Raw genomic sequence first — 19,639 nt, 5'->3', positions numbered from 1 at the left:
ATGATATTGGCTGTCGGTTTGTCATAAATAGCTTTTATTATTTTGAGATACGTTCCATCGATACCTAGTTTATTGAGGGTTTTTAGCATAAAGGGCTGTTGAATTTTGTCGAAGGCCTTCTCTGCATCGATTGAGATAATCATGTGGTTTTTGTCTTTGGTTCTGTTTATGTGGTGAATTACATTTATAGACTTGCGTATATTGAACCAGCCTTGCATCCCCGGGATGAATCCTACTTGATCATGGTGGATAAGCTTTTTGATGTGCTGTTGTAATCGGCTTGCCATTATTTTATTGAAGATGTTTGCATCTATGTTCATCATGGATATTGGCCTGTAGTTTTCTTTTCTTGTTGAGTCTCTGCCAGGTTTTGGTATTAGGATGATGTTGGTCTCATAAAATGATTTGGGAAGGATTCCCTCATTTTGGATTATTTGGAATAGTTTCAGTAGGAATGGTATCAGTTCCTCTTTGTATGTCTGGTAGAATTCTGCTGTGAACCCATCTGGACCTGGGCTTTTTTTGGGTGGTAGGCTCTTAATTGCTGCCTCGACTTCAGACCTTGTTATTGGTCTATTCAGGGTTTCGACTTCTTCCCGGTTTAGGCATGGGAGGAGGCTACTGTCCAGGAATTTATCCATTTCCTCCAGGTTTTCTAATTTATGTGCATAGAGTTGTTTGTAATAATCTCTGATGATGGTTTGAATTTCTGTGGCATCTGTGGTGATATCCCCTTTGTCATTTTTTATTGCATCTATTTGATTATTTTCTCTTTTCTTTTTTATTAGTCTGGCTAGTGATCTGTCTATTTTATTGATCTTTTCAAAAAACCACCTCCTGGATTTATTGATTTTTTGAAGGGTTTTTCGTGTCTCTATCTCCTTCAATTCTGCTTTGATCTTAGTTATTTCTTGTCTTCTGCTAGGTTTTGAGTTTTTTTGATCTTGCTCCTCTAGCTCTTTCAATTTTGACGATAGGGTGTCAATTTTAGATCTCTCCTTTCTTCTCATGTGGGCACTTATTGCTATATATTTTCCTCTAGAGACTGCTTTAAATGTGTCCCAGAGATTCTGGTATGTGGTGTCTTCATTCTCGTTGGTTTCGAAGAACGTCTTTATTTCTGCCTTCATTTCATTGTTTATCCAGTCAACATTCAGGAGAAAGTTGTTCATTTTCCATGAGGCTGTGCGGTTCTGGGTTGGTTTCTGAATTCTGAGTTCTAACTTGATTGCACTGTGGTCTGAGAGACTGTTTGTTATGGTTTCCGTTCTTTTGCATTTGCTGAGGAGTGATTTACTTCCAATTATGTGGTCAATTTTAGAGTAGGTGTGATGTGGTGCTGAGAAGAATGTATATTCTGTGGATTTGGGGTGGAGAGTTCTGTAAATGTCTATTAGGTTTGCTTGTTCCAGGTCTGAGTTCAAGTCCTGGATATCCTTGTTAATTTTCTGTCTCGTTGATCTGTCTAATATTGACAATGGTGTGTTGAAGTCTCCCACTATTATTGTGTGGGATTCTAGGTCTCTTTGTAAGTCTTTAAGAACTTGCCTTATGTATCTGGGTGCTCCTGTATTAGGTGCATATATATTTAGGATCGTTAGCTCTTCTTGCTGCATTGATCCTTTTACCATTATGTAATGTCCTTCTTTGTCTCTTTTGATCTTTGTTGCTTTAAAGTCTATTTTATCAGAGATGAGAATTGCAACTCCTGCTTTTTTTTGCTCTCCATTTGCTTGGTAAATCTTCCTCCATCCCTTTATTTTGAGCCTTTGTGTATCCTTGCATGCGAGATGGGTTTCCTGGATACAGCACACTGATGGGTTTTGGCTTTTTATCCAATTTGCCAGTCTGTGTCTTTTGATTGGGGCATTTAGTCCGTTTACATTTAGGGTTAATATTGTTATGTGTGAATTCGATCCTGTCATTTTGGTGCTAGGTGGCTGTTTTGCCCTTTGGTTGATGCAGATTCTTCATTGTGTTGATGCTCTTTACCTTTTCGTGTGTTTTTGGAGTGGCTGGTACTGGTTGTTCTTTTCTATGTGTAGTGCCTCCTTCAGGAGCTCTTGTAGAGCTGGTCTGGTGGTGATGAACTCTCTGAGTTCTTGCTTGTTCACAAAGGATTTTATTTTTCCTTCACTTATGAAGCTTAGTTTGGCTGGATACGAAATTCTGGGTTGAAAGTTCTTTTCCTTAAGGATGTTGAATATCGGCCCCCACTCTCTTCTGGCCTGAAGGGTTTCTGCTGAGAGATCTGCAGTGAGTCTGTTGGGCTTCCCTTTGTGGGTAACCTGACCTTTCTCTCTGGCTGCCCTTAGTATTTTCTCCTTCATTTCAACCCTGGTGAATCTGATGATTATGTGTCTTGGGGTTGCTCTTCTAGAGGAGTATCTTTGTGGTGTTCTCTGTATTTCCTGGACTTGAATCTTGGCCTGCCTTGTTAGGTTGGGGAAGTTTTCCTGGATAATATCCTGAAGAGTATTTTCCAGCTTGGATGCATTCTCTTCGTCACATTCAGGTACACCTATCAAACGTAGATTAGGTCTTTTCACATAGTCCCATATTTCTTGTTGACTTTGTTCATTCCTTTTTACCCTGTTTTCTCTAATCTTGCCTTCTCGTTTTATTTCATTGAGTTGATCTTCGACCTCTGATATCCTTTCTTCTGCTTGGTCAATTCGGCTGTTGAAACTTGTGCATGCTTCACGAAGTTCTCGTGTTGTGTTTTTCAGCTCCATCAATTCGCTCATATTCCTCTCTAAGTTGTCCATTCTTGTTAGCATTTCGTCAAGTCTTTTTTCAAGGTTCTTAGTTTCTTTGCATTGGGTTAGAACATGTTCTTTTAGCTCACGGAAGTTTCTTATTATCCACTTTCTGAAAGCTGATTCTGTCATTTCATCACACTCATTCTCCATCCAGTCTTGTTCCCTTGCTGGTAAGGAGTTGTGATCCCTTGTAGGAGGAGAAGTGTTCTGGTTTTGGGTGTTTTCATCCTTTTTGCGCTGGTTTCTTCCCATCTTTGTGGATTTATCCACCTGTTGACTTTGTGGTTGTTGTCCTTCTGATTTTGGTAATTTTAAGTCTGCTGTGGCAGAACTCATAAACCCCCTGCTCTTCCCCCCAGGTGTTCTGTCCCAGGGAGTTACGGTTTTATGATGTTCCCCTGTGCGGTTGCTGTTTTCCCTGCCCACAAGGTGGCAGCCTAGTCACACTCAGGTTGCAGAGGCTTCGCTAAGCTGCTGTGGGCTCCACCCAGCTTCCGTGTGAACTTCTGGGTGTAGTTAGAACTGCTTCCGCTATGTTGGCCCGCCCCTGTAGTGACGGAGTCTCTGTAGTGGCGGATTGCCTTGTTAGATTGCCCTGGGAACAGCAGGGTGCCTATGGAGAACGCCCCTCCTCCACAGAGCTGGATCGTCCCGGTTTCAGTTGTGTTTCAGGTCTTCTTGCTGGGTAAGAGGGGACACCATCTCGTCTGATCTGCCTCCGGAGCCACTGCGTTGGCTAAAGCCGCGGCTCTGAGATTCGTGGCGCTGGCCTGGCTCCCCGTTTCAGCTCCCCTTGCTGGCTTATAGGGGACTCAGACTCTCTCACTTTGTACAGTGAGCCGTTGCCTCAGGGTGCCGGCCCAGCGGCTGCGCCGTTCAAGCCAGCGGCGCCAGCGGCGCTGGCGACCCGTGTGGCTTCTCTGCGTGTGAATCTCCTGGTCTGTGGGCAGTAAAAATCAGTCTGGAAATATGGCGTCCACTTACCCTCTGTGCTTTCTCTCGGAGCTGCATTCCCGAGTTCCTCCTAAGCGGCCATCTTGGATCCCCTTAATATGATTTTTAAATAAACAAAGGTTTTGACGAAAAATGGAAAGGAGCCAGGCACAATGGCTCATGCCTGTAATCCCAGCACTTTGGGAGGCTGAGGCGGGCAGATCACCTGAGGTCAGGAGTTTGAGACCAACCTGACCAATATGGTGAAACTCCATCTTAAAAAAAAAAAAATAACAAAGATAATAACAGGTCTTTCCCAAAAATGGAAAGACTAGGAATTGAGCATAGCAGAATGTCTAGCAATAATCTAAACAGCTAAACAGCATCTGAGACAGTTACTGAATTGGAAGACAGAGTTAAAGAAATTATGTAGAAGGCAACCCAAAGATAAGGAAATAAACATATAAAAGAGACATGGAGCTGGGCGCAGTGGCTCACGCCTGTAATCCCAGCACTTTGGGAGGCCGAGACGGGTGGATCACGAGGTCAAGAGATCGAGACCATCCTGGTCAACATGGTGAAACCCCGTCTCTACTAAAAATACAAAAAATTGGCTAGGTACGGTGGCGCGTGCCTGTAATCCCAGCTACTCAGGAGGCTGAGGCAGGAGAATTGCCTGAACCCGGGAGGCGGAGGTTGCGGTGGGCCCAGATCACGTCATTGCACTGCAGCCTGGGTAACAAGAGCGAAACTCCGTCTCAAAAAAAAAAAAAGAGAGAGACATGGAAAGCTATAGGAGAGAAAATGAAAAGATCAAACATACTACTGATCAGAGTTTTAGGAGAGAATAAAGACAGGGGTGGGGTCGGGTCATAGTCTAAGAGGTAACACGTGAGAATTGTTTAGAATTAATGAGCAAAATGAATCCTTAAATTCAGGAAAGCTAACAAACATCACACCAGTACATAGAAAGAATAAACTACAAAACAAGAAAAGCAAAGAAAATAATTTAAAACAGCCAAGAAAACAGAGATTTCCCGTAAAAGAATGGCGATTAGACCAATGGGGTTCCCAACATACTAACAAAAGCCAGAGACAGCAGAATAATATTTTCTGAATTCCTGGAGCACGTGGCTTCCAGCTGGGAATCGCTCAAGGAGATATCCTAAATATGTTTTGCACAAGTGCATCAGGGGGCATGTACCTGGGTGTTTATTGCAGCATGGACTTAAGTAAGATACTATATGATTTAAAATGCATTGAAAGCATGTGGGAATAGCTACAAATGAAGATAAAAGTAAATGGTTAAATTTGAAAGATGACAGATAGGAAAGATTCAAAGATATTGGCAGGGATTCAAGAAATTTAGTGGTTCCTTGACAGGAAATGAGGCCGTGTCACCAGTAGGAGAAATTAAGAGGGAACCTTGAAATAGAGTTTTAAAAGACAGATTCTTAAAGAAACAAAAGACTATTTCAGGGATTATCGAGAAAGAAACATTTTACTTAGAACCTAGGCTACTGAAGTTACAACCGAACTGAAAGGTCCAGTTATTTTGTTAGAGAATGAAGCATTCTTCACCATTACTTTGTGACAGTGCTTGGCATGCCCTAGAGTCTCCAGATTTCGTCTTTGTCACCTGATTCTTTTATGCCAATGTTATAGTGAAATTAATATGGCTAGAAATTTATAAGCCAAGAAATAGCAATTCTGTTTATATGTCAGGTGCATGTGTGTGCAGATCTATTCACTTTTTCCATACCGCTTCTAAGTACCTAGACCAAACAGCCACTACCTTTCCCAGAAACTACATAGTAGCTTCTTAATTGTTCTCTGTACTTTCAATCTTGCTTTGTGACAATTAATCAATCCTCTACATAGAAAACGTAATTATCTTATAATAAAACTAAGACCATGTCATACCCAGGTCAGCACGTCTCATCCAACACATCAGCATCCCATCACCTAAAAGTCCTCGTGGAAACTGAATCGACCTCCTTCTCCAGCCTGCCCTGGGCTCCTTTTCTCTATCTCACAGCTTCATTCTATTTCAGTCTCTCTTATTAGGCAAAATGCGTGGTACTTGATACATCCTCTTACTTCTGCTCACAACACTCTTCATAGCTCTCCATCTGGCTAACTGATGCATCCTTCAAGTCTCATCCTAAATACCCTTCCATGGAGAGGCTCTCCCTAGCCACCCAATTTAAATTACTTCTTACTTTTTAACTCTCTGATAACATCTTGCACATTTTCTTGTGTTAAAGGAATGTTATAATACAGACATTTCACTTTATATGTTTTATATGTGTATTAGAGTATTATGTTCCTAATTCCTCCCTCCCATGCCATGTATCATTGCTCTCATTCATTTCACTTTCTCATAAGTTATAATCATAGAAAGCATTATTGTTGTTATTATCTTGAACAAACTGTTGTCTGTTAACTCCATTGAGAATAAAGAAATAGAGGATTTTATTTGATTTTCACTTATTTCTTCCCTAATCCTTCTCTTTCTTTATGCAGCTCCAAGTTTCTGATCTGTATAATTTTTTTTCTCTCTAAAGAACTTTTTTTAAAAAACACTTTCTGCAAGGCAGGTCTACTGACAATACATTCCCTCAATTTTTGTTTGTATGAGAAAGTTTTATTTCTCTTTCACTTTTGAAGGGTAATTTTGCATGGTACAGAATTAAAGGCGGGTGGATTTTTTCCCCCAATACTTTGAATGTCTCACTCTCTTCTTTTCTTGCTTGCCGGTTTCTGAGACGTCAGATGTCATTCTTATAATTACTCCTCTATAAATATGATGTTATTCCCTCTGGCTGCAGTCAGTATTTTGTCTTTATTTTGGATTTTCCGCAGTTTGAATGTTATATGACTGAATATAAGTGTAGGACTTTTTCTTTCTCTCTTCTTGCCCTTTATTTCTTTGTGGCATTTATACTGCTTGGTGTTTTCTCTGCTTCCTGAAATTGTGGTTTGGTGTCACATTAATCAGTGAAGTTCTTAGTCATTATTATTTCAAATATTTCTTCTGTTCCTTTTTCTCTTTCTTTCCTTCTTGCTTTCCCTATGTTTATACATTATGCCTTTTGTAATTGTCTCAAATCTTTTAATATTCTAACTTTTTCAGTCTTTTTTATTTTTGCTTTGTTTTTCAATTTTGGAAGTTTTTATTAACATTTCTTCAACTATGAAGATTCTTTTCTCAGCCATGTCCAGCCCATTAAAAGCATTTAAAATTTTTCTGTGACAGTGTTTTTGATTCTAGAATTTATTTAATTCTTTCCTAGAATGTCCAACTCACTGCTTACATTGCCCATCTGTTCTTGGGTGTACTTTTTCTATCAAAGCATTTAACATTATTCTTTCATATTCCTGATACAATTCCCACATCCCTGCCATATCTGAGTCAGGTTATCATGCTTGTTCTGTCTTTTCAAATTTCTGTTTTGCCTTTCAGTATGCCTTGTAATTTTTGTGAAAGTGTAACATGAAGTACCTGGTACTGTTTCCTACAGAGATTTCTGCTTTGCTATGTTGTGATGCTCATTACCTGTCTGCTTGTTTCTCCACTTGTAGAGGTAACGGTTTGTCCTGAGTCTTTACTTTTCTGTGGGTCTGAAAAGGGTTGTTGATTTTCCATTCCTTCAGCTTTTCACTTGTTAGGATGGAGTAACAACTTCCCAGCTTAATATATGCCAGGCCAAAGGCCAGAATCACATTTCCTTTTAAGTACACAGTTTATAAAGTTATTTTTGTGACTTTGTTTCTGTTCTTTTTAGCGTTCTAGGGGAGACATTTAAAAAATAATCATCATTATACTTAGCAACTTGTGTGTAATACTACTCTCAGTTCCAAGTACATAATAGAAAATATGTCAATATTTCAGATTTAAGGAAAAAGAAATAAGGTCCCATATCTATTTAGTCACTGCAGCAGATATGTGCTACTACTTTTGTGATCATCATTCTGCTTAAACATTCTCTATTGAGCTGCAGCTTTAAAAATACTCATAACTACTAGTTAAAACTAAAAAGCTTTTATTCGTGCTTAAATACACTTTCATCTCCACTGGGTGTCCACACGGAAAACAGTCATTTTTGAAATTCGCATGCCAAGCCTAGATGGTGTTGACTTGTAAGAACACCAGGCTATGTGTTATAATCATTGCCTTAAGGTTTACAGTGGATTTGACTCCTATAAAGATTAATGAGAATCACTTTGCTGCTTCTATGCATAAAGTACTAGAATCTGGTCCCCAGGTTACGTGGCTTTTGCCTTTGTATGGCTAATATATGTCATTAAACCATAATGGTAAAGATAACTACTTGGAAATCACATTTCACCTTTTCCTCCTGTGGATCCCAAATTAAATTGCAAACAATTAATTGCAGTTACACTACTGTAGAATAATTTTGAACAAGAATATATTAAGAGAGCCCACACCATTTCTAAAGTTTCAACTAAGAAGAAGTGACAACGCTTATAAAGGCAATCTTTATAAATCTACCATATCCAATGGTAGGAAAGGTAAATATGATCTTCAGTATAATTAGACAAAGAAATTGGCAGATATATTGAACTCTTAAAAGTTCTGCCAGGACTGTATGCTTAAAAACTGCAGAGTAATTTAAAGCATTCCAATACAGTTTGGATTCCATTTTTGTGGCTGGTCATCAGCTGGCACATGTTCCCTAAATAAAGAAATGATATTTCTAGAACATTAAAATATCATCTCATCTCTCCTGACTTTCATGCGCTCCATGAGGACTCTATTAGCCCAGGGAGGAAGAAGAGATATTTGAGTGGCCTGGACATGACATGTAAAAATGACTCAGCCAACAGCTGGAGAGAAGCCACGGCCCTGCAGGTCAGTATTTACTGGGGTGTGGTGAATTAAACCAGACGTGCAATCACAGACAGCTGAGGAAATCCTTCTCTGAGCTATTTGCCAGCCTTGTTCCACAAAGTGAAGACAGAAGTGGTGGCAGTCAGGCGAGCTCCTCGTTCTCATGATCTTTGCCTTCTAATGGGAAGAGACAGAAAGCATGTTTGGCTAGTGAGCACTGCTCCAGCTCCGTGGACTGAAGACCACTTTGTACTCTTAAAAACTGAGATCTCGTCAAAACTTTTGTTTGTGTGAGTTCTATCCACTGACATTTCCTGTAGTCGAAATCAACACTGAGGCATTTTTTAAAATTTTATTTATTTATTTCTAAATAACAGTAAAGTCATTATACGTTAATGTGAAAATGTTTTTAAGAAAAATAACCCCATTTAAAAAATAGAAACAATGAAAAGAGTGTTACTGTTTTACATTTTTGCAAATCTTTGTATATCCACTTTCATAGAAGATGGCTAGATTCTTGTATCTGCGTCTGCATTAAATATTGTGATTTTTTTTTTGATGAATTATATAAAGAAAATCTACCTTGAAAAAGGCAGGCATATATATATATATATTTATTGTATTTTGAGCTCTGGGGTACATGTGCACATCCTGCATCCTGCAGGATTGTTGCATAGGTACATACATGCCATGGTGGTTTGCTGTCTCCATCTCCCCTGTTGCCTACATCGGGATTTCTCACAGTGTTATCCCTCCCCATCCTCCCCATCCCCCATCCCTCCCCTCCCCTCCACCTCCCCCACCTACCTCCGTGAGTATTGTTCCCTTCCCTGTGCCCAAGTGTTCTCATTCTTCATCACCCACCTATGAGTGAAAACGTGGTGTTTGGTTTTCTCTTCTTGTGTCAGTTTGCTGAAAATGATGGTTTCTAGATTCATCCATGTCTCTACAAATGACACAAACTCACCGTTTTTTTTTATGGCTGCATAGTGTTCCATGGTGTATATGTGCCACATTTTCCCTGTCTAGTCTATCATTGATGGACATTTGGGTTGGTTCCAGGTCATTGCTAGTGTAAACAGCACCACAACAAACATATGTGTGCATGTGTCTTTATAATAGAACGATTTATAATCCTTTGAGTATATACCCAGTAATGGGATTGCTGGGTCAAATGGAATTTCTATTTCTAGGTCCTTTAGGAATCGCCACACTGTCTTCCACAATGGTTGAACTAATTTACACTCCCACCAACAGTGTAAAAGTGTTCCTATTTCTCCACATCCTCTCCAGCATCTGTTGTCTCCAGATTTTTTGATGATCGCCATTCTAACTGGTGTGAGATGGTATCCCAATGTGGTTTTGATTTGCATTTCTCTAATGACCAATGAGGATGAGCATTTTTTCATACATTTGTTGGCCCCATAAATGTCTTCTTTTGAAAAGTGTCTGTTCATCTTTTGAATGGGTTCGTTTGTTTGTTTCCTGTAAATCTGTTTTAGTTCTTTGTAGGTTCTGGATATTAGCCCTTTGTGAGATGGGAGATTGCAAAAATTTTTTCCCATTCTGTTGGTTTCCCCTTCACTCTAATGATTGTTTCTTTTGCTGTGAAGGAGTTCTTAAGCTTAATTAGATCCCATTTGTCTATTTTGGCTTTTGTTGCCAATGCTTTTGGTGTTTTAGTCATGAAGTCCTTGCCTACGCCTATGTCCTGAATGGTTTTGCCTAGGTTTTCTTCTAGGGTTTTTATGGTGTCAGTTCTTATGTTTAAATCTTTAATCCATCTGGAGTTAATTTACGTATAAGGTATATGGAAGGAGTCCAGTTTCAGCTTCCTGTATATGGCTAGCTAGTTTTCCCAACACCGTTTATTAAACAGGGAATCCTTTCCCTATTGCTTGTTTCTATCCAGTTTGTCAAAGATCAGATGGTTGTAGATGTGTGGCATTGTTTCCGACGCCTCTGTCCTGTTCCCTTGGTATATATCTCTGTTTTGGTACCAGTATCATGCTGTTTTAATTACTGTAGACTTGTAGTATAGTTTGAAGTCAGGTAACGTGATGCCTCCAGCTTTGTTCTTTTTGCTTAGGATTGTCTTGCCCATGCGGGCTCTCTTTTGGTTCCGTATTAAGTTTAAAGTGTTTTTTTCCAGTTCTGTGAAGAAGGTTAATGGTAGCTTGGTGGGGATAGAATTGAATCTATAAATTACTTTGGGCAGTATGACGATTTTCTCAATATTGATTCTTCCTAACCATGAGCGTAGAATGTTTTTCCATCTCTTTGTGTCCTCTCTTATTTCCTTGATCAGTAATAGCCTTTCAGATATTCCTTGATATTACACTGAAGGGAGGCAGATTCATAAAGATAAATTCCAATGTGGGATCTGAAGTCCTATCAGTGAACTTTCCAGACTCCATTATATACACATCCTTTCATCTTGCACTTTGAATGGATATTTTACCCATTCATGATTCTGTAAAATCATGTATTAGTCATTTGAAAAATAATGAATCACAGATTTATGAAAAATTTCCAAATGTTGACACATTTGATTACATTATATATAATCACATTTGTTAGTATCATCCCAAATGTCATCCAAAAGACTTTAAATCGGGAAGCTGACAACAGTAGCAGATACAAGGCTTTAATTTTATTATTGGCAACAAAATACCATCAGTTTTATGATAGGCTCACTTTATTCATTTTCAAGAAAATCAAAAGTCTTCAGTCATTTATTCAAGTAAAGATAATTCTTTATGAAAAAGTCTCTAGTCCAGCTCACAACTTAATTTCAAGAGCACTTTTTCTCAAAAATTCCATCATATTCTGGTATGTCGTGGAAGTGCTTAACACAGACTTCCTATTTCATAGCACAGTACATTAATAATACGTGTACCAATAGCTCAAAATATAGTGAAATTAACTTTTTGTACTTCATCAAGAGACTTTTTTTTTTTTGAGACATTGTCTCACTCTGTCCTCCAGGCTGTAGTGCAGTGGTGCAATCTCATCTCACGGCAATCTCCACCTCATGGGTTCAAGCAGTTCTCCTGCTTCAGCCTCCCGAGTAGCTGGGATTACAGGCATGTGCCACCATGCCCATCTAATTTTTGTATTTTTAGGAGAGATGGGGTTTTGCCATGCTGGCCAGGCTGGTCTCAAACTCCTCACTTCAGGTGATCTGCCCACCTTGGCCTCCCAGAGTGGTGGGATTACAGGCATGAGACACCACCCACAGCCAAGAGACAGTCTTAAGTGAAACTGGCTTTATGTATTTATTTGTTTGTTTTATTTCAAGTATTGCCAATGAAGAGTTCAATGGCCTGCTAGTACAGCTTGCGGCCACCGCACCAGTGTGTACTGATCCATCGCAGAGTGCAATGGTTTAGTCTAATTAAAAATTGTTTTTGATTTTTGTAAACCTGGTGAAAGTGTTGTGAATCCATGGGACACACTTTGGGAACCACTGGAGTAAACAAACAAATTATCAAGATAATCACAGTTATGATAAGGGCTACAATTCTAATAAAATACAATATGACAGGGGACGATTGCTCACTGGAATACAACTTACTAAAGAGTTCTTTCCTCACTTCCCAATCAAAGCTAGTAATATGTCTGCTAAGTAACCTGAATGACTATTTTTTTGTCTTGATTAGAACTCTCCATAATTCAAAGTATTTATCACAATAGTAACTGATAATTCAGTTTTGTGGGTAAAAATTATAAGCTCCATGAATGCATATTTTGTTCTGTTAAACTTTTATTCTTAATAACTTATTCTGGATCTGACTTAAGTTATATATGTGTCCATGCATGCATGCATTTGTGTGTGTGTGTGTGTGTGTGTGTGTGTGAAGAATGAATAAATGATTGAGATCAGAGAGGACATAAATCTGAGAGAAAGAATTGGGCATGATGAGTTTTGTTTTCCCCATTATGAACATGAAAGGGCTCTAAGCTGTCTACTTGGCAAATGGCTGATGCAAGGTGGAATATGTGGGGCTGGCCCTTGGCAGAGAATCTGGGCTGGAGACAGAGATGTGGACATTCTCAGCTAACAGCTGTCAATTAAGACCAATCTCACACAAGACTTTTTTTTTTTTTAAGACAGAGTCTTGTTCTGTCGCCAGGCACCAGGCTGGAGTGCAGTGGCACAATCTCGGCTCACTTCAACCTCCACCTCCTGGGTTCAAGCAATTCTCCTGACTTAGCCTCCCAAGTAGCTGGGACTACAGGCATGCGCCACCATGCCCAAGTAATTTTTGTATTTTTAGTAGAGACGGGGTTTCACCATGTTGGCCAGGATGGTCTCAATCTCTTGACCTTGTGATCCACCTGCCTCAGCCTCCCAAAGTGCTGGGATTACAGGTCTGAGCCACCGCGCCTGGCCAAGACTTTCTAGTAGTCTGTAAAGGGGAAATGAGCAGGTAGAAAATACTGAGGCACACTGACATTTCGAGAGTAAGTGAAAAAACCTAGAGAAGCAATTGAGAAGTGCTTCCCTATACACCTGCCCTAACCCAAGGCTATCACTTTCCTTACACTGTAATTATTTTGCTTATATATCTAACTCTTTGAAGATCAGATTTTAATTTATTTTATTATACAGGTTTAATGGATTTTAATATGTTTATTTTAATCATCTTTGTATCCCTAGCAACTAGCAACATAATACCCATCAACTTCAATCTATTTTTTGAGTTACTATTACAATGAATGTAAGTTTATCATTTAAATTTTGGGGATTTTTTCCACCCAAATTTTCTTTCATTCCTGTTAGGAAATAACCAAGATAAGATTGTTGCTGGAATAGGATTACCTCCAATCTTCAGATGGATTAAATGTTCTCTAAACTGTAACTTGCCGTGTTTCCTGAAAAATATCCTTTCTTAGTCCTTGACTTTTTGGAAAAAAAAAAAGGATTTTAGTCAGTGAGCAATAGGAGTTGAGGAAGATGAGTTCACCTTTGGCTGACAAGTCTATGGGATTCTGTTGCTTACTTTTTTTTAATACCTCTAAAACTTTCATTCTCAAAATGCATGGAAATAAGCCATTTAGAAAGTGCCTCAATTACAAAACTGTATAGGGCTGTGTATATACATACTTGGTAAAATTTACCTATAATTTTCAAAAATATTTATTAAATTCTAAAACCCAGTTCTCTAAAGGTATATGGTCAGTATTAATAATTTTTGTTTGATATCAAGAAACACCTTATATCAAACTTGATAAAGGAGTTACTCTCTGAACTAGTAAAATCAAGTCGAATTTTCAGTAATCTAAAATTAAGAAAAAATAGATCACCATTAGCACTAAGTTTCTGTAAAATACAAAATATCAAATGTATGAATCAGCCTGATATAATTAAGACCTCTGCTCCATGGAACTATTAAAATAGAAACAAACGTAAGTCAACAAACAAATTATACAATGTAAACTCTACACACCCATGCATGCCCAGGTATACACACACACGCATAAAACAGTGTTCCAGAGAAAAATACATGCTTCAATAAACAGCAAATCATAAAATGTAGCTTGCTTTTTCAGTAGCAACTGAAAATATATAGAACTTCAGGAAATGAGAAAGTTGGAAGATTCTTGAAGAGGCCTTGAGCTGTCTTTTAGGGATGAATCACCTCCCAAATGTGTGAATAGAGAAATACCCTGTGGATTTTTACTCCAAGGCTTCTGACCACACTAGAGAAAGAGGAGATATGAGCTTGTAGGATAGTAGCAGGTACAAAACCGGTACAGGTTGAAAATCCAAAAACCCCAAATATGAAATGTTACAAAATTCTAACCTTTTTGAGTACTGACAAGATGCTCTCAAAGAAAATATTCATTGAAACAATTCAGGTTTTGGATTTTCGGATTCAGAATGCCCAACCAGGAAGTATAATGCAAACATTCCAAAATTTAAAAAAAAATACAAATTTCAAAATACTTCTGGTCTTAAGCATTTTGGATAAAGGACACTCAATCTGTCCTTTAAATTTAATACTGGAAAGTAAAATGTTTCATCTAAATTCCCCATTATTGTACATTATTTTAAATTTGCCATTTCACTGTGGCCTAAAGTCCTCAAGCCACTGTTGATAAAAATGCTAAATGTTAACTTAAATTACAAAATACATTGCAGATACGGTCACCGTTCACATCACGTCTCCATAGAAGCTAAGTGTTAACAGGCACCGGTGGGATGCTGTGTCCTTAAGGGGCTACTGTCTGATGTGAATTGCTGTATACAAATCCCACAAACATCCAATCCACTCCAGACACATGTACTCAGAGCTGTGTCTAGGTTTAGGGGGTCTGAAGCTTAGACAATTTAGAGAAAACAGTTTAAAACTGGTCGACAAAATATACCACATCTTAAAATACGTCACCTTTTGAAACCTAGCTTCTGGCTGTGTGCATTTCCAGCCTTGTGACTCCTCTACGCCACATCCGTCCAGCCCTGGTCTTTCAGGATACATCCTCACTGCCATGCCATCTTCAGTTCCTGACCTGTCGACACCAGCTTACCCACTCTTGGTCATTTGGTGTCCTCTTCACCTTTGCCTCAACCTTATGCAGACCATTCTGGACTTCCAGATATTTGGATTTTAGAATTTTGTGTATTGGAACCCACAGATGCCCCCAGCCTACTTTCTATCTTTTGTTGCCAATTTCACACAACTTCCTGGAGACCTGATGGCCAGACACCCCTCTGATGGAACGCATCTGACCTCAATCGACTCAGTAGAATGCCTGCACCTGGCAGGGTGGAGCATGCAGTCCAATGCTGAGCACGTCCTCTGCATGCGGCTTATGAACCATGATGTCTGGGATCTGATCTATTTACTAGTTGTTCCGTGTGAGTATATACAGTTTTCCTTTTCTGAACCTGACGTCATTACTTCATAGCCATGGCTTCACCTGACTGGCTGCCTCCTGTCACACTACCCCATGCATTGGTCACAGAAATATATTTGGACTAGAAAAAGATCAAAGCCTTGAGTAAGCAATTGCCCCATTGGCTAAATCTTGGGCAAGGCTTTCTCCTGGGACTTATTGCTGGAAAATTGCACTAAACCTTTTCTACTTAGGTTTGAAAACATTCTTTTGATTTTCATTTCTGCCACTATTTATTTTATTATATATATATATATTTATGTATTTTATTGCACTTTAGATTCTGGGGTACATGTGCAAAACATGCAGGATTGTTTCATAGGTACATACATGGCAATGTGGTTTGCTGCCTCCATCCCCCCGACACCTATATCTGGCATTTCTCCCCGTGTTATCCCTCCCCAACCTCCCTACCCCCCGCTGTCCCTCCCCTATTCCTCACAACAGACCCCAGTGTGTGATGCTCCCCTCCCTGTGTCCATATGTTCTCATTGTTCAACACTCACCTATGAGTGAGAACATGTGGTGTTTGATTTTCTGTTCTTGTGTCAGTTTGCTGAGAATGATGGTTTCCAGATTCATCCATGTCCTTACAAAGGACACAAACTCATCGTTTTTTATGGCTGCATGGTATTCCATGGTGTATATGTACCACATTTTCCTTGTCTGGCCTATCATCAATGGGCATTTGGGTTGGTTCCAGGTCTTTGCTAGTGTAAACGGTGCCACAATGAACATACGTGTGCATGTGTCTTTATAATAGAATGATTTATAATCCTTTGGATATACACCCAGTAATGGGATTGCTGGGTTAAATTGAATTTCTATTTCTAGGTCCTTGAGGAATCACCACACTGTCTTCCACAATGATTGAACTAATTTATACTCCCACTAACAGTGTAAAATTGTTCCTATTTCTCCACATTCTCTCCAGCATCTGTTGTCTCCAGATTTTTTAATGATCGTCATTCTAACTGGTGTGAGACGGTACCTCAATGTGGTTTTGATTTGCATTTCTCTAATGACCAGTGTTGAGCATTTTTTCATATGTTTGTTGGCCTCATAAATGTCTTCTTTTGAAAAGTGTCTGTTCATATCCTTTGCCCACTTTTGAATGGGTCGGTTTGTTTGTTTTTCTTGTAAATCTGTTTTAGTTCTAAAATCTCTGCCCCAAACCAAAGGAACTCTGTTTCAACAATCTATCAGTACTGAAAACTCACATATATTTTTTTTAATTTTATTTTACTTTAGGTGCATACTATGTCTGGCATTTCTCCCCAGGTTATCCCTCCCCACCCTCCCCACCCCCGCTGTCTCCCCCCAACCCCCCCAACTGCCCCCAGTGTGTGATGCTCCTCTCCCTGAGTCCACGTGTTCTCATTGTTCTCACATGCTTTTAAAATGTCCAAATGTAACTTTTTTATGAGTGAGGCAATATCAAAAAGTGTATATCTCAATATAATCGAATATATTCTTTAAAGAATTTTAGAAAAGTTAGTGGAACAAACAAACAAATGCTGCTTTCAATAACATTGTAATGGAAGGTTGAACATTTTTATAGTTTCTTTTTTTCTAAGAGTGATTCTGTCAATAGCATCTGTGTATATCATCTAACTTAATCTTCATCTCAACTCTGGGAGTCAGCGAAGGATAATACAACCTCCAATAACATCATTCTCTTGATAGTTTGACAATAATATTTTGGAGGTATTATCTGTGCAGTTCAACAGCTTTAGCAAAAGATTTACCTCTTTCAGCAGAACAGAAATTTAGCCTGACAAAAGTGGGGAGGTAGAGAATTGGTGTCAAAAACGTTTCCCCTTTCCTTTCTCAGTTTAAAGAAAGGGTCACAGAATATGGGTCTGAATGAGAGTCACATAGTTTTGAATTTCAAGTGGAGCCCCAAACACCACAAGCTGTATACCCTTCAATCAAAATGAAAATTATAGCTCTGAGCTGCATTTCTATCAGAGAAAAGCAAATGTTGTGATTTCTGCACTGAAATCAAATTTAACTGGAATGATTCAATAAAATGATGGTGTCATTATGAACGTTGCACTCTTTCTTAAAGTTTGATTAGTCTAGACACCTGAGTTGAAAAATGACTGTTGCCTAATACTTCAAAGCACACTTGGCAACTTTGATTAAATATTTATGTTAAATGTGGATGACTTAAAATGAAATGTGTTCCAATCAAGACACTAGCAAACAGAACATACATAACTTGTCAGCATTAGAGCTCTGGTTTCAGGCAGTTTGATTTGAGGTTCAGCCATCTCCGGAGGTGCAGCTCTCCATCTTCCACTACTTAAATGAGGGTCACGGCAGGTCTGCGTTTCACGTGGTAGTATCCAAGCAACTCAATTCCAGTAATTCCCTGGAATTGTCAAAAAGAATTAAAAGTAAGCAAGGAGCAGCTTGTTGTATTCTCTCTTCCCTCCTCGTGTTACAACCATAAACCCCATATATATTCTTTTGTAAACAAAATTTTAGAACACTATCTGGGGCAACTCTCTTAATCTTTTAAAATATTTTTAAAGCGTTTGTAATTCCAGTTCTTGTTCTTCATTACTTGAGAATTTATATATGTGTGTTTAATTCAAAACAACCCTATTGCATTTTCTTTTGAAGTAGGCTATCCATAACATGTCTGCATTCACGTTCTGAGGCAAAGTATTAATTAGTATCAGCCTAATTGCTGAAGTCGGGAACTTGGAAGCCATGTTTAGCTTTCCTTTGTCATTCTCCCACACTCTAGCTGATGGAAAGCATCATCAAGCCTACCTGACATGCACTGTATCTGTTATCCTCCTCCCAGGCCTGAACCTAGACTGGCTCTCCATGGCCCTGCGTCAGCCTGGACTGTGGCGCCAACGCTAACTCATGCCTCAGCTTGAGTGCATCTCTACACCACCACAATCTAGTCACACATTCCAGAAAGATCTTAAGTAAACCACAGATGACATTTTGGTTGCTTTGAATCTAAACTCATTAATTCTAAAGGCATTTCTTACATTTTTATTATTCAACTTTTTTACTTTTCACATTTGTATCATATTTGACAAAGACAAGTACATAATTTTTATTTTCATTGTATTTACTGAAACAATACATGCTTACTTTACAGAAACCCCAATGACATATATTATATAGATAGATAGATAGATAGATAGATATATGTTTTATTGCGTTTTAGGTTTGGGGGTACATGTGAAGAACATGCAGATTGTTGCATAGGTACACACATGGCAGTGTGATTTGCTGCCTTCCTCCCCATCACCTATATCTGACATTTCTCCCCATGTTATCCCTCCCCAACACCCCACCCTCTGCTGTCCCTCCCCTAGTTCCCCCCAACAGACACCAATGTGTGATGCGCCCCTCCCCTCTGTCCATGCGTTCTCATTGTTCAACATCCACCTATGAGTGAGAACATGTGGTGTTTGATTTTGTGTTCTTGTGTCAGTTTGCTGAGAATGATGGTTTCCAGGTTCATCCATGTCCCTACAAAGGACACGAACTCATCGCTTTTTATGGCTGCATAGTATTCCATGGTGTATATGTGCCACATTTTCCCTGTCCAGTCTATCATCGATGGGCATTTGGGTTGGTTCCAGGTCTTTGCTATTGTAAACAGTGCTGCAATGAACATTCGTGTGCATGTGTCCTTATAGTAGAACGATTTCTAATCCTTTGGATATATACCCAGTAATGGGATTTCTGGGTGAGATGGAATTTCTATTTCTAGGTCCTTGAGGAATCGCCACACTGTCTTCCACTGTTGGCGAGAGTGTAAATTAGTTCAACCGTTGTGGAACACATATATTTAAAAGTGAAAACTGGGCCAGGCACAGTGGCTCACATGTGAAATACCAGCACTTTGGGAGGCCAAGGCAGGTGAATCACTTGAGGTCAGAAGTTTGAGACCAGCCTGGCCAACAGAGGGAAACCCCATCACTACTAAAAATACACAAAATTAGCCGGGTGTGGTGGTGAGTGCCTCTAATCTCAGCTACTCAGGAGGCTGAGGCAGAAGAATCGCTTGAACCCAGAAGGCAGAGGTTGCAGTGAGCTGAGGTTTTGCGATTGCACTCCAGCCTGGGTGACAAGAGTGAAACTCTGTCTCAAAATAATAATAATAATAAAATAATTTTTAAGTGAAAACTGAATGACGTTTACCCCGTAC

General features: G+C 39.2%; 1 long non-coding RNA gene across 1 annotated transcript in view; it reads left to right on the top strand.

Moving 5' to 3' along the window:
• The window catches only part of LOC105722106 (uncharacterized), a 28,548-nt gene that overhangs the window by 6,344 nt on the left and 2,565 nt on the right, over positions 1-19,639 (top strand). The gene's annotated exons all lie outside the window — the stretch shown is intronic.

Source organism: Aotus nancymaae, unplaced genomic scaffold (genome assembly GCF_030222135.1).
Source record: "Aotus nancymaae isolate 86718 unplaced genomic scaffold, 86718_ANA_hifiasm-v0.15.2.pri h1tg000065l, whole genome shotgun sequence".
Taxonomy (NCBI): Eukaryota; Metazoa; Chordata; class Mammalia; order Primates; family Aotidae; genus Aotus; species Aotus nancymaae.
This window is presented reverse-complemented; position numbering and strand designations above follow the sequence as displayed.